Here is a 14,016-nt window from a genome sequence, read left to right on the forward strand (position 1 = left end):
ACAGGACCTACGGGGTCAAATTCCCTCAAGTAATAAACCAAGGAAAGTCGGGTAGGATGTAGGGCACCAAGGGGACCCCCTAGAGAAAGGGGGGGGGGGGGGTAAGGGACAGGAGGAAGAGGGGAGAAGTAATGCCAGCGGGGGAAGACCCCAAGAAAGAGGTAGAGACACCCGACAGGGGGTAAAAAGGGAGAGTGCCAGGATAGAACAGGAGGGGCAAAAGGGGGTAAAGAGAGGATGACCCATCTCAGAGGCCCAACCGGTACCACATATGCAAACCACAGTTAAGTAGGAAGAACCACAAAGAAAAACCAATTTAAACAGTACCACGCAATGGCGTACAGAGACACAGATTACAATAGAACATGAAAAAACATAGGCAAGATCTCAGGAATACCCATACAGTGGCATGGAGCAGAATGTTAGAGCCACGGTACGGACTAGAATATGGCGTGATAGTGACGTCTGACAGCCCGTCCGGGGTGTTGCCTAGCGTCAGTATAGTACTGCACCGGTGCATGGATGGGAGGGAGGTGAGGAGGGGAGGGGAAAAAGGAGGTGGAGGGGGGAGGGGGAGCAAAGTAAGAAAGGGAGGGGGGGAGGGCAGAGGAAGTGGGGGAGGGGAAGGGAGGGAGGGAAGGGAAAGGGGGGGGGGAGGGGAAGGGGGGGGAGGGAGGGGGTGGGAAGGGGAAAAAAGAAAAGAAAGGGGGGGGGAAGGGAAGGCGGGTAGGGAAGATGGGAACAGTGATGCAGACCACCTGTAGGCAAAGAGGACCCCCAAAGTCAAATGAGTAGCTGCCCCCAGGGACGTACCAGTAACCCAAGTTACAGCGAGGGATAGAAAGCAATTGCAAAATCTTGAAGAGTCACACACATGTATAGAAAACATAGTGAAAGAACCACAGTGTGGTCGCAGGTACAATGTAGGAGCATCACCTGGTGGGTATGTCAAAGTATTGGTCAGAACCTGTGTATTACCACGTAGGGGAGAAGCCTTGAGGGAGAGGGAGGGGGTAGCGTCGTGTAAATGAGGGGGGGATGGGGTAGGGAAGCGAAGGGGGGGGGAGGCAAGTCCCCCAGTAGTGAGGGGAGACAGGGGGAGGGGAAGGGGGGGAGGAGGTGAGGGAAGGCAAGGGAGGGAGGGGGGAGGGGAGCCAGGGGGGGGGGGACCAATGTGAGATAAGGGGAGCAAATAGGTGAGGTGTGAAGGCACTCATGTCTCACGGGGCAACAGGCCCTATAGCAGTCCCGGATTAAGGGTTACTAAAACATAGCAACACAACAAGCACTATGCGATCAGGTCTGGCCCCCATAGGGGGCGGCTCACGTGTCCCGGAGTCCAGAGGTGCATATAGGAAGAGAGTCTCGGACATCCCGCTGTCGGGCCCGAATTGCCGAGTATGCGGGAACAAGACTCCCAGCGGTGCCCTACTCAGTCCTCTGACGGTCTTCCCCTAACCATCGGCAGGCGCTGGGGAAGAGGGGACGGGCGGGGGTCCTCTCGACGAGGGGAGCGGGATCGTCGTTGTTCGGTAGAAGGCAAACGGCGTTCGGGTGTTGATCTGGCCGCGGGCAGGGGGAGAATGGGAGCAGTCCAGTCCGGTATCGGTAGGGCAGGGATGTCCAGGAGCTTGAAAACTTCCGGCAGGTCTCCCGGGGTACGTACAATGCAGGAGGTTCCTCCACGCCGCACGATAAGGTGGAAGGGGTATCCCCAACGGTACGAGGCTCCTTCATCTCGAATCGTTTCCAAGAGAGGGCGCAGGAGGCGCCTCATTGCCAGGGTTCGGCGGGATAGATCTGGCAGCAGAGTAACTTCAGCGCCGTGGTAGTCCAGGGGGCCCAGCTCCCATGCGCGCTGCAACAGTGCCTCCTTTTGCCGAAAATAATGAACACGGCACAGGACGTCCCGTGGACGGTTGCGGTCCTGAGTACGGAGTCTGGCCACCCGCTGCGTTTTGTCCATTTCCACGTGGGTGCCTTCTGGGTCCCCCAAGTACTGGTTAAAAATACTACGTACAGTGTCCACCAAGCGGTCTGGCCCTATATCCTCAGGGAGGCCGCGTATCTTAACATTGTTACGGCGGCCCCGGTTTTCCAGGTCATCCACATGTGTTATAAGATCACGCAGGACCGCCTCATGAGCGTCCACCCGGGGGGCCACAGCAGTAACCGCTCTGTCTAGTTCGGATTGCCGGGATTCCAGGGAGGAAATGGAGGTAGTGATGTCGGCAACCGCGGACTTCAGCTCCGCCATGTCTTTTCCATGGCGCTCCTCCATGTGGGAGAGCTGCCCCGTCAGCTCCGTGCGTGTGGGAAGGGCCTGTAGCAGGGCCTTTACCTCTGAGAGTAGAGTCGCCGGGGCCGCGGCCGTTAGCGGGTCTCCCACTGGGGTGTCGGAGTCCATCCGGGAGGGTGATCCAGTGGTCCCGCCACCCCTCAGGATCGGTGGATGGGACTGACTGAGCTCAGGGAAGGGCGAGTTCGGCCTCTGAGTCGCTTTCCTGGTGGTAGCTGCGGCGGCCATCTTGGAGCTGCTCGCGTCTGCCGGGGAAGAAGGGGACAGCGCGTGGACAAAACGGGCGATAGACGCCCGGTGGGTCGCCAGCGGAGTAGCAGGGGTCCTTTTGGTTCTAGTGGGCATTCCTGTGCCAAGCCGCGAGCGGTCAGTGTCCCGGTAATGGTGAGTAGCGCCTGGAGCCGAGAGGAAGCACGTCTTCACTCGGCCATGCTGAAACCACGCCCCACTTCGCTCCAATTTAATAATAGATTCCGTCTGTCAGACAGCTTCCACTACTAAGCCTGTAAATTAATAAAAAAACACAACACACAGAATTTATTTATTTTTTTTAAATAAAAACAACCCTACACCTCTTTGACCCTTTTACTGAACATTAACCCCTTAAGGACAGAGCCTGAAATGGCCTTAAGGACAGAGACAAATTTTATGAATATGACCTGTGTCACTTTAGTCATTAATAACTTCGGGATGCTTTTACCTATCCGGCTGATTCTGAGATTTTTCTCGTGACATATTGTACTTCACATTTTTGGTAAAATGGAGTCGATACTCATAACGAATCTTTATGAAATACACCAAAATAACGTGAAAAATTGTGAAAAAATGCATTTTTCCAACTTTGAAACCTTCCTGCTTATACAGAAAATGGTTATGCCACATAAATTATACATTAAATAGCATTAGCAACATGTCTACTTTATGGTGGCAGCATTTATTAAACTATATTTCATTTTTTTAGACAATAGAAAGCTTAAATCATTAGCAGCAATTTTCCAAATTTTCTGTAAAATTTCAAAATCAGATATTTTCAGGGACCTGTTCAGGTTGAAAGTGTATTTGAGGGGCCTGTATGTTAGAAAGCCCCACAAAACACCCCATTTCAAAAACTGCACCCCCCAAACTCTGCAAAAGCACATCCAGAAAGTGTTTTAACCCTTTAGGGGAGTCACAGAAATAAAAGGCAAGTGTGTAAGAAATTTGAAAATTTTTATTTTCTGTGCAGAGATTTTATTGTAATCCAATATCTTTCATAATGATAAACCTATTACCAGAGAAATGCACCCCAATATTGATTGCCCCGTTTCTGCAGTTTATAGAAATACCCCATATGTGGCCGTATTGCGCTATATGACGCAACCACAAGCCTCAGATATAAAGGAGTGCCCAGTGAATTTCAACGCCTCCGTTATATTTGGTTATTTTTGACCGTACCACTTCAGGTTGGCAGAGGCTCTGGGGTGCCAAAACATTAAAAACACCCCTAAAGAGACACCATTTAGAAAACTACACCCCTCAAGGAATGTAACAAGGGGTGCGGTGAGCATTTGGACCCCAAAGAGGCTTCACAGATTTTCAGAACAATGTGGTGTAAAAAAGGAAAAATTCTATTTTTTACACTAAAATGTTGTTCTAGCCTTTATTTTTCATTTTTACAAGGGGATAAAAGAAAAAAAAAAACACCAAACGTGTAGCGCAGTTTCTCCCGAGTACAGAAATACCCCACATGTGGACATAAAGTGCCAAGCGGGCGCAGGACGAGCCTCCAAAGGGAAGGAGCGCCAATTGTCCTTTGCAAGCTGGATTTTACTGGAATGGATTTCAAGGGTCATGTCGCATTTACAGACCCTTCGTGCTGCCAAGACACTGGAAACCCCCCACAAGTGACCCCATTTTGGAAACTACACCCCTCAAGGAATCTAACAAGGGGTGCAGTGAGCATATGGACCCCACTGGTGACGGGCACAAATGTGGAACAATGTGATGTGAAAGGGAAAATTTTGATTTTTTCACTTTCTCAGCACAAATGTGGCCGTCATCAAGGGGTCCATATCCTCCCTGCACCCCTTGATAGATTCCTTGAGGGGTGTAGTTTCCAGAATGGGGTCACTTGTGGGGGATTTCCAGTGTTTTGGCAGCATGAGGGCTCTGTAAATGCGACATGGCGTTCATCATCCATTCTGGCCAAATCCAGCCTCCAAAATCCAAATGGCGCTCCTTCCCTTCGGAGGCTTGCCCTGCACCCACACGGCGCTTTATGTCCACATGTGGGGTATTTACGGACTCAGGGGGAATTGCTCTACACATTTTGTGTGTTTTTTTCTCTTTTAACCCCTTGTGAAAATGAAAAATTTAAGGCTAAACCAACATTATAGTGTAAAAAATGTAATATTTAATTTTCACTCCATATTGTTCCACATTTGTGCCCGTCACCAGTGGGGTCCATATGCTCACTACACCCCTTGTTACATTCCCTGAGGGGTGTAGTTTCCATAATGGAGTCAATTGTGGGGGGTTCAACTGTCTTGGCAACACAGGGGCCTTTTAAATGCAACATGGCCCCTCGAAATCCATTCCAGCCAAATCCAGCCTTCAAAAACCAAATGGCGCTCCTTCCCTTTGGAGGCTTACCCTGCACCCACATGGCGCTTTATGTCCACATGTCGGGTATTTCCATACTCAGGGGAAATTGCGCTACACATTTAGTGTTTTTTTTATCTTTTAACCCCTTGTGAAAATGAAAAAATCAAGACAAGATCAATGATTTAGTGTAAAAATTAAACATTTTTTACACTAAATGTTGGTCTAGCCTTGATTTTTTTCCTTTTCCACAAGGGGTTAAAAAAGAAAGTGAACACAAAACGTGTAGGGTAGTTTCCCCTGAGTACGAAAATACCCCACATGTGGACATAATGTGCCATATTGGCACAGGGCAAGCCACCAAAGGGACAGAGCGCCATTTAGAGGCTGGAATGGAGGATGGAGGCCATGTCGCATTTACAAAGCTCCTGTGCTGCCAGAACAGTAGAAACCCCCCACAATTGACCCCATTATGGAAACTACACCCCATAAGGAATCCAACAAGGGGTGCAGTGAGCATATGGACCCCACTGGTGATGGGCACTTACGTAGAACAGGTGCCGAGAAAATAAAAAATACCATTTTTTTCATTTTCACGTCCCAAATGTGGCCGTCACCAGGGGGCCATATCCCCGCTGCCCCCCTTGTTAGATTCCTTATGGGGTGTAGTTTCCAGAATGGGGTCACTTGTGGGGGGTTTCTACTGTCCTGGCCGCACAGAGGCTTTGTAATTGCATCATGGCATCCTCTAATGGGAATGGCGGCCATACCTACTTAGCTGGGGAAAAGGGACCATTCTAATTTATTTGGCGGTATTAGGCCAATTATTAGTTTATAAGGTTGGAAATGACAGGTGTCCATCAAATGCAACCTGTGTTGATCCAGAGGAAGGCAAAAAACCCTCGTGAGGCAGACGACAGTAGCCTCATCACTGGGGAAAAATTCCTTCCCGACTCCATAATGGCAATCAGAATAATCCCTGGATCAACGTGACCCCTGAAATAGGAATAAGGGACAGAATTTAGAAAATGTAGAACTCCGATGACGTGTGGTACGCCTTGAAGCGATCCAGTATGCAGAGGCCGGGGGGATCAGGACAGGTGGCACACTAGAAAATGGTGTCCTTCCTGATCCCCCTGTTACACCATACTCTGCACTTCTTCTGGGGTCTCCTGTTTTCCAGTGTGGGGGACGTCACCTGGAAAATGTTGTCCTGGTGCGATCCGGGGTCCTTCATATCCAGAAGCGCTGGGTCCGCTCAATGGCTGCTAAATATTAGGGCTTTATTACGGCTTCTGATATTTTTGGATTGTGCCGCAAGCTACAGTAGCTCGGGCAGCGAGAGACCGGAGGAGGGGGGTGCTGGTATAAATGTTATCCCCGTACAGGTGGTAACCTTTATCCAGCAGTGGGAAGATCAGTTCCTGGACGATCTCCCCATTAACTCCGAGGATGGGGGGGGAGGGGGCATCTGGGGGCAGGATTCGGGTGTCCCTTCCTTCATACACTGTAATGGTACATGTACACTGCGGAATTGGGAAGGATAACCCTTTGTGCATTCCGCAGCTGGCACCCGCCGGCGGACTGATGCAGGCGTGCGTCTCCGCTCGTGTCACACTCCATTCTATGCACGGGCGGATTCCGCCCTCTGTCCAAAGAATGAACGTGTTCATTCTTTGGACAGACAACGGAATCCGCCCGTGCATAGAATAGAGTCTATAACACGGGCGGAGACGCACGCCTGCATCAGTCCGCCGGCGGGTGCCAGCTGCGGAATGCACAAAGGGTTATCCTTCGCCATTCCGCAGTGTGCACGTACTCTAAATCTGTAAGTGTACCCTGAGGTACTGTCACAGAGTTTGTAGAATTTCACGCCATACCGTGATCTCTTATTGGGACGGTACTGGCGGAAAAGACGTGTCTGGGGGGCAGCGTACGCTACGCTACCCCCAGACACGTCACTTGATGATGATGATGATGATGAGGATGAATGGAGGAAAGAAGGATCCCCCCCATTCATTCTCACTGGCTGTTTCGGTGTTGGAGGCAATAATAGCATATGCGTCCGACGCAGAAAACACGGGGACTAGTATATGGGGTATGTAAATGTTTATTGTAAAACTTTATTTCATGTAGTGTAGTGTAATGTAGTGTTTTTTAAGTTTTTTTGACAGTAAGAAAATAATATCCCTACGCCAAGAAAGGAGCTGCTGATAAATGCCGCACTTACGTGCGGCACTTATCAGCAGACAGTGGCGGTAGGATATAGGGGGGAAAAACGCTCCTACGCCAAAAAGGAGGAGTTGCTGATCAGTGGCGCACTTACATGCGATGCTGATCAGTACTCAGCGGCGTTAGGGCGCAAAAAAAGTAAAAAAAAAAATTGGGGGAAAAAGAAAAAAAATCTTTTTAACCCAAAGCAACTGATCAGTGAATGATATTCACTGATCAGCCGCTAGGGGGCAGTAGAGAGAAGATTGCCGGAGATTACCGAGGCCCGCCGAAAACGAAGACCCGAGTGTTTCCAAAGATTTCCGCTGCTGGATGAACGAACCCGGAAGCGACGCGAGGACGGCGCGGACCGCAGATCTTCGCTCCGGACGGCCAGATCAGGTGAGTATGGTACACCTGCACCACACACACCTGTTCTGCACCTCTCAGCTACTTAGCTGGGGGGTGCAGAACCCGGCAAAACTGTTTTTTACAGTATGATCGCCGTGATGGGCCGGCCGGTACTGGCCGGCCTATCACGGCGATCGTGGGGGTGGCATCGGCGCCATCTTTGTTGGGGACACTAATGGCGATTGGTGCTATCTCGGACAGCACCAATCGCCATTGCTTTCCGGGCCACAGGGTCACCGATGACCCGGAAAGCTGTTTTAAGCTGCTATATGCTGATCTGTATTGATCAGCATATAGCAGCGATCGTCGGCACGGGAGGGGTTAATCACCCCCCGTGCCGACGAGCAGAGATGGCCTGCTATACATTATAGCAGGCCATCTTCCCCGACCGCTGTGTGTGAACACACAGCGATCGGGGAAATATCGGGCGTACCTATACGCCCGTTTGCGTTAAAGCCCACCCTGCGGGGGCGTATAGGTACGCCCGATGTCGTTAAGGGGTTAAAATCCGCTGGTCATCAACGCAGTGCAAACGAAACCGATGTAATCCTCTGCATACTGTTATCTGAAAAAGGGAAAAAAAAACAGCAAGTAAGGGGTTAACCTTAGAAGATGCTGGGAAAGCTGGGTGACCTCCAACTTTTTAAAATCCTGGGCATAAGAGTTAGGGTTGTATTACACGGGCTGATGGCGACCTGATCAATGTAAACAAATGCTAATCTGCTAGATCGCCACTTGTTTACTGTACCTATTACACGGCCTGATAATAGTTTGGAAAGGCTGCGCAGACATCGTTAGCAATATCGGTGCAACCCTTGCCCAAACAGTTAATACTTTATCTATCCACGCTCCCGGTCTTCTCCTGTGCTCTGTATGTGTCCCGGCACAGGGCGCTGCAGCTTCAGAGCAGCCTGTCTGAGCTGACAGGCTGCTCTGGAACCACAGTGCGTGGTGCTGGGACACATACAGAGTGCAGGAGAAGACCGGGAGCGTGGACAGGTGAAGTATTAACTCTTTGGGCAATCGTCAGCCGCACATGACTATTACACGATTTTAGGTGATTCTGATGATTTTAGGTCAGCCTGAAGAAACTATCAGCCGATGATAGTTTCATCAGCTGATCGATATGTCTATTACATAATTGACATACAGTAGTGATAATCGGCCAGGATGGCGCCTGCACCAGCCAGGAAGTAGGTTAAGTTACCCCTTCCTTGCTGGGGCAAATGCAGTGGAATCTCTATAGGGTAGGGTTCTGTTGGCCCTGAGTGTGGGTGTTGGTGTGTGAGTGTATATATGTGTATGTGTGTGTGTGTGTGTGTATATGTGTGTGGAAATGTGATGATGTGAGCTGGCTGACAGCTTACTGGGACTGTCCAAGCTATGAAGGTAGCAGCAGGTAAGTGGCCAACTCACCACATTACACTTACACAGCAAACAGACAGACAGCGCTGCACAAGGCACTTACCCCGTTCCTTGTTGGTGCAGTGCCAGAACAGTCTGATTCCCAGGAGGTTAAGCCCTGGGAGCCAGACTGTAACTCGCATGCCAGGGATTTCAAATGTCCCTGTCAGAAGCATAAGCTTTTTGCTTCTGGGCTTGAAACCCCGTAGAACAGCGAATTCCGGCTTTACGAGAGGATCCCCTGCTTCTGTACTGTAAAGAGGGGTGCGCTATGTACCCCTCCTTACTGTACAGCCCCAGAGGGTAAGTAGTGATGCTATTGCATAACTACTTAACCTTTTTGCACTCCGTAGACTGGTCGCTCTGCGAAATGCACCACCTCTAGTGTGGAGTCCCTCTGCAATGTACGACTGTTTTAGATAGTCGCACATGATAAATCAGTGTATGTCTGGGAAAGTCACAAAATTTTGTGACTTTTTCACTCCTAAAAAGTTGCCTAAATCTTTGCTAAATCTTACCCATTCAAAAGAAGTAAGTTATATAAATTACATATGTTTGTAATCGTACTGACTTGAGGAAGATATATAACGTCAGTTTTACTATAGGACGAATGGCGTAAATACGAGACCCCCCCAAAGAGAAAGCTAATTCCTTTTTTTTCTCAATTTGCACAAAGTTTTTCTGGTTTCACAGCATATTTTATGGAAAAATTAAGTCTCTCTTTGCAAAGTACAATTGGTGTAGCAAAAAATAAGGGCTCATGTGGGTCTGTAGGTGAAAAGTAAAAAAAAATGCAAGCACTATGGGGGGGATTTATCAAACCGGTGTAAAGTAAAATTGTCTTAGTTGCCCCTAGCAACCTATCAGATTCCACTTTTCATTTCTCACAGATTCTTTTCAAAATGAAAGGCGGAATCTGGTTGCTAGGGACAACTAAGACAATGCCCCAATATGAGGCCACCTTATCGTGGTGGGGTAGTTTACACTGTTTGCAAATAGTAACCAAGAGCCTCATTATTTTTGTTGGAATTTTTTTAGCAGTTCGGAGGGCTGCTTTTAACTATTTTCATGTCTGTATGTATATTGTGGTGAGCTGTTGCATTTTTGTGTGTTTGCAATTTCAGCCATGGCAACGTGCTCCTGCCTAGTGTGAATGGTGTTTTAGGAGAGATGACCAAATTTGTCTATTTTTTTTCTAGGACAATTCTACTTTACACCAGTTTGATAAATCTCCCCCTATGTCCTTTTAACCCCTTCGTGCTGCAGCTAGTTTGGGCCTTAATGACCAGGCTAATTTTTCAAAATCTGACCTGTCTCACTTTATGCTTTTTTGGCTCAGTGATGCTTTAATGTATGTTAGCGATTCTGAGAATGTTTTTTCATCACATATGGCACTTTATATTAGTGGCAAAATTTGGTCACTTCTTTGTGTGTTTTTTGTGAAAAACATCAAAATATCATGAAAAATTAAAAAAATTAGCATTTTATGAACTTTGAAATTCTCTGCTTCTAAAAAAAGAACGTCGTAGCACATAAATTAGTTACTAAGTCACATTACCAATATGTCTTCTTTATTCTGGCATAATTTGGTAAACATATTTTACTTTTTTAGGGTGCTATGGGGCTTAGAAATTTATCAGCAAATTATCACATTTTCGTGAAAGTTTCCAAAACTGATTTTTTTAGGGACCAGTTCTTTTTTTAAATGAATTTAGAAGTCTAGTATCCTGAAAACCCCCATAAGTGACCCCATTTTGGAAACTACTCACCTTAAAGAATTATTCTAGGGGTATAATGAGCATTTTAACCCTACAGGGGCTGGAGGAAAGTATTCACAATTAGGCAGTAAAAAAAATGGAAAATTAAAATTTTCCAATAATATATAAGTTTGGATTAAAGTTTCTCATTTTCAAAAGGAACATGAGAGAAAATGCACCCCAAAATTTGTAACGCAGGTTCTCTTGAGTACAACGGTACCCCATATGTGGGCGTAAACCACTGTATGGGCACACAGCCGGGCTCAGAAGGAAGGGAGCGCCAATTAGCTTTTCCAATGCAGATTTTGCTGAAGAAGTTTCTGAGCGCCAGGTGCGTTTGCAGTGCCCCTGTAGTGTCAGCAGAGTAAAATCTCCCCATAAGTCACCCCATTTTGGAAAGTGCACCCCTCAAAGAATTCATCTTGGTGTGTGGTGACCATTTTGACCCCACAGGTATTAGAGGAAAGTATTCAAAATTAGACAGTAAAAAATAAAAACTCAAATTTTTCCAATAATATGTTCCTTTAGTTTGAAATTTCTCAATTTCACGAGGAACAGGAGAGGAATGTCACCCCAATATATGTAACGCAGGTTCTCCTGAGTAGAACGGTACCCGATATGTGGGCATAAACCACTGCATGGGCACACAGCCGGGCTCAGAAGGGAAGGAGCGCCAATTAGCTTTTTCAATGCAGATTTTGCTGCAGAAGTTTCTGAGTGCCAGGTGCATTTGCAGTGCCCCTGTAGTGTCCGCAGAGTAAAATCTCCCAATAATTCACTCAATTTTGGAAAGTACACCCCTCAAAGAATTAATTTTGGGGTGTGGTGAGCATTTTGACCCCACAGGTATTAGAGGAAAGTATTCAAAAGTAGACGGTAAAAATGAAAAACTCGAATTTTTCCAATAATATGTTCCTTTAGTTTGAAATTTCTCAATTTCACGAGGAACAGGAGAGAAATGTCACCCCAATATATGTAACGCAGGTTCTCCTGAGTAGAACGGTACACCATATGTGGGCATAAACCACTGCAGGGGCACACAGCCGGGCTCAGAAGGGAAGGAGCGCCAATTAGCATTTTCAGTGCAGATTTTTCTGAAGAAGTTTCTGAGCGCCAGGTGCGTTTGCAGAGCCCCTGTAGTGTCAGCAGAATAGATTCCCCCCAAAAGTCACCCCATTTTGGAAAGTGCACCTTTCAAAGAATTCATCTTGGGGTGTGGTGACCATTTTTACCCCACAGGTATTAGAGGAAAGTATTCAAAATTGGCCAGTAAAAATGAAAAACTCGAATTTTCCCAATAATATCTTGGTTTAGTTTGAAATTTCTCAATTTGACGAGGAACAGGAGAGAAAACATACCCCAAAATCTGTAACGCATGTTCTTCTGAGTAAAACGGTACCTCATATGTGGGCATAAACCCCTGTATGGGCACATAGCAGGGCTCAGAAGGGAAGGAGCGCCAATTTACTGGAACAAAACCGCAGCTAGTAATGGTTATTAGAATAGCGCAGTTACTAAAATAAAATAAAAAAAATTAATTTACAGGTAATGTAGGGTGGTTACGGGCAACCTGAGGTAGTTACAGGTAACATGGGGTGGTCACGGGCAACCTGCTGTGGTTACAGCAACCTGGGGTGGTTACAGGCAACGTGGGGTGGTTATGGGCAACGTGTGGTGGTTACGGGCAACCTGCAGTGCTTACAGACAATCTGGGGTGGTTACAGGCAACGTGGGGTGGTTATAGGCAACGTGTGGTGGTTATGGGCAACGTGTGGTGGTTACGGGCAACCTGCAGTGCTTACAGACAATCTGGTGTGGTTACGGGCAACGTGGGGTTGTTACGGGCAATGTGGGGTGGTTACGGATAAACTGAAGTGCTTATAGGTAATCTCGGGTGGGTACCTGTAATCTAGCATGGTTAGCGCAATCTGGAGGGGGTCATTGGCAATTTGGGGTGGTCAGAGGCAACCTGCGGTGGTCAGAGGTGACGTGCGGTGGTCACGGGCAACCTGCTGTGGTTACAGGCAACGTGAGGTGGTTACGGGCAACGTGGGCTGGTTACGGGCAACCTGCTGTGTTTACCGATAATCTGGGGTGGTTACGGGCAACGTGGGGTGGTTACGGGCAACCTGCAGTGCTTACAGACAATCTGGGGTGGATACGGGCAACGTGGGGTGGTGACGGGCAACCTGCAGTGCTTACAAGCAATCTGGGGTGGTTACGGGCAACGTGTGGTGGTTACGGGCAACCTGCAGTGCTTACAGACAATCTGGGGTGGATACCTGCAACGTGTAGTGGTGACGGGCAACCTGCAGTGCTTACAAGCAATCTGGGGTGGTTACGGGCAACGTGTGGTGGTTACGGGCAACCTGCAGTGCTTACAGACAATCTGGGGTGGATACCTGCAACGTGGGGTGGTTACGGGCAACCTGCAGTGCTTACAGACAATCTGGGGTGGTTACGGGCAACGTGGGGTGGTTACGGATAAACTGAAGTTCTTATAGGCAATCTGGGGTGGGTACCTGTAATCTGGCATGGGCACCGCAATCTGGAGGGGGTCATTGGCAATTTGGGGTGGTCAGAGGCGCCGTGGCGTGGTCAGAGGCGACGTGTGGTGGTCAGAGGCGACGTGGCGTTGTCAGAGGCGACGTGTGGTGGGCGACTTGGGGGGTGGGGGGACATCACTTTTTATCCCCTGTCACCAATCATTCATGGTGACAGGGCATAAAAAGTGCCGGGATGCACGTGGCACAAGCGATCAGCGGTATATAGTATATACCGCTGATCGCTTGTACCGGGACCCCTCAGGGGGGTCCCCGATCACTGCCCCATGCTCTCCGCTACCTCCGGTGGCGGAGAGCATGGGGTTTTCATTCATTTTAACTTTTCCATCGCTGTGAACAGACATTAGTCTGTTCACAGCGATGGCGGCGGCCATCTTGGATCTGATGGCCACCGGGGGAGGGGGGTTAGTGATCACCCTACTAGGGGGGGGCTGATCTGAGGTCTGGGGGACACTTATTTCATCTCCCCCCGCCGTAGATTCACGGCGGGGGGAGATGAAAGGCGGCGGCGGCACCGGTAATCCCCTTTACCGACAGCCGCCGCTATAACGTTAATAGCGGCGATCGTCGGTTAAGGGGGGGGGCCGGGACGGACCCCACACACTGCCCCAACCCCTCAGCTACCTCCGGTAGCTGGGGGGATGGGGTGGGGGCCGTCCCGGCCCCGCAGCCTTATTCTCTGCCATCGCCGTAAAAAGCTGATGGCAGCAGAATAAGGACCCTTAGTGACCGCCGTAAAAAGCCGTATCGGCGGTCTTAAGGGGTTAAACACATGGAGTAAAAAAAGAAA

The sequence above is a fragment of the Dendropsophus ebraccatus genome, chromosome 4, assembly GCF_027789765.1.
Source record: "Dendropsophus ebraccatus isolate aDenEbr1 chromosome 4, aDenEbr1.pat, whole genome shotgun sequence".
NCBI classification, from domain to species: Eukaryota; Metazoa; Chordata; class Amphibia; order Anura; family Hylidae; genus Dendropsophus; species Dendropsophus ebraccatus.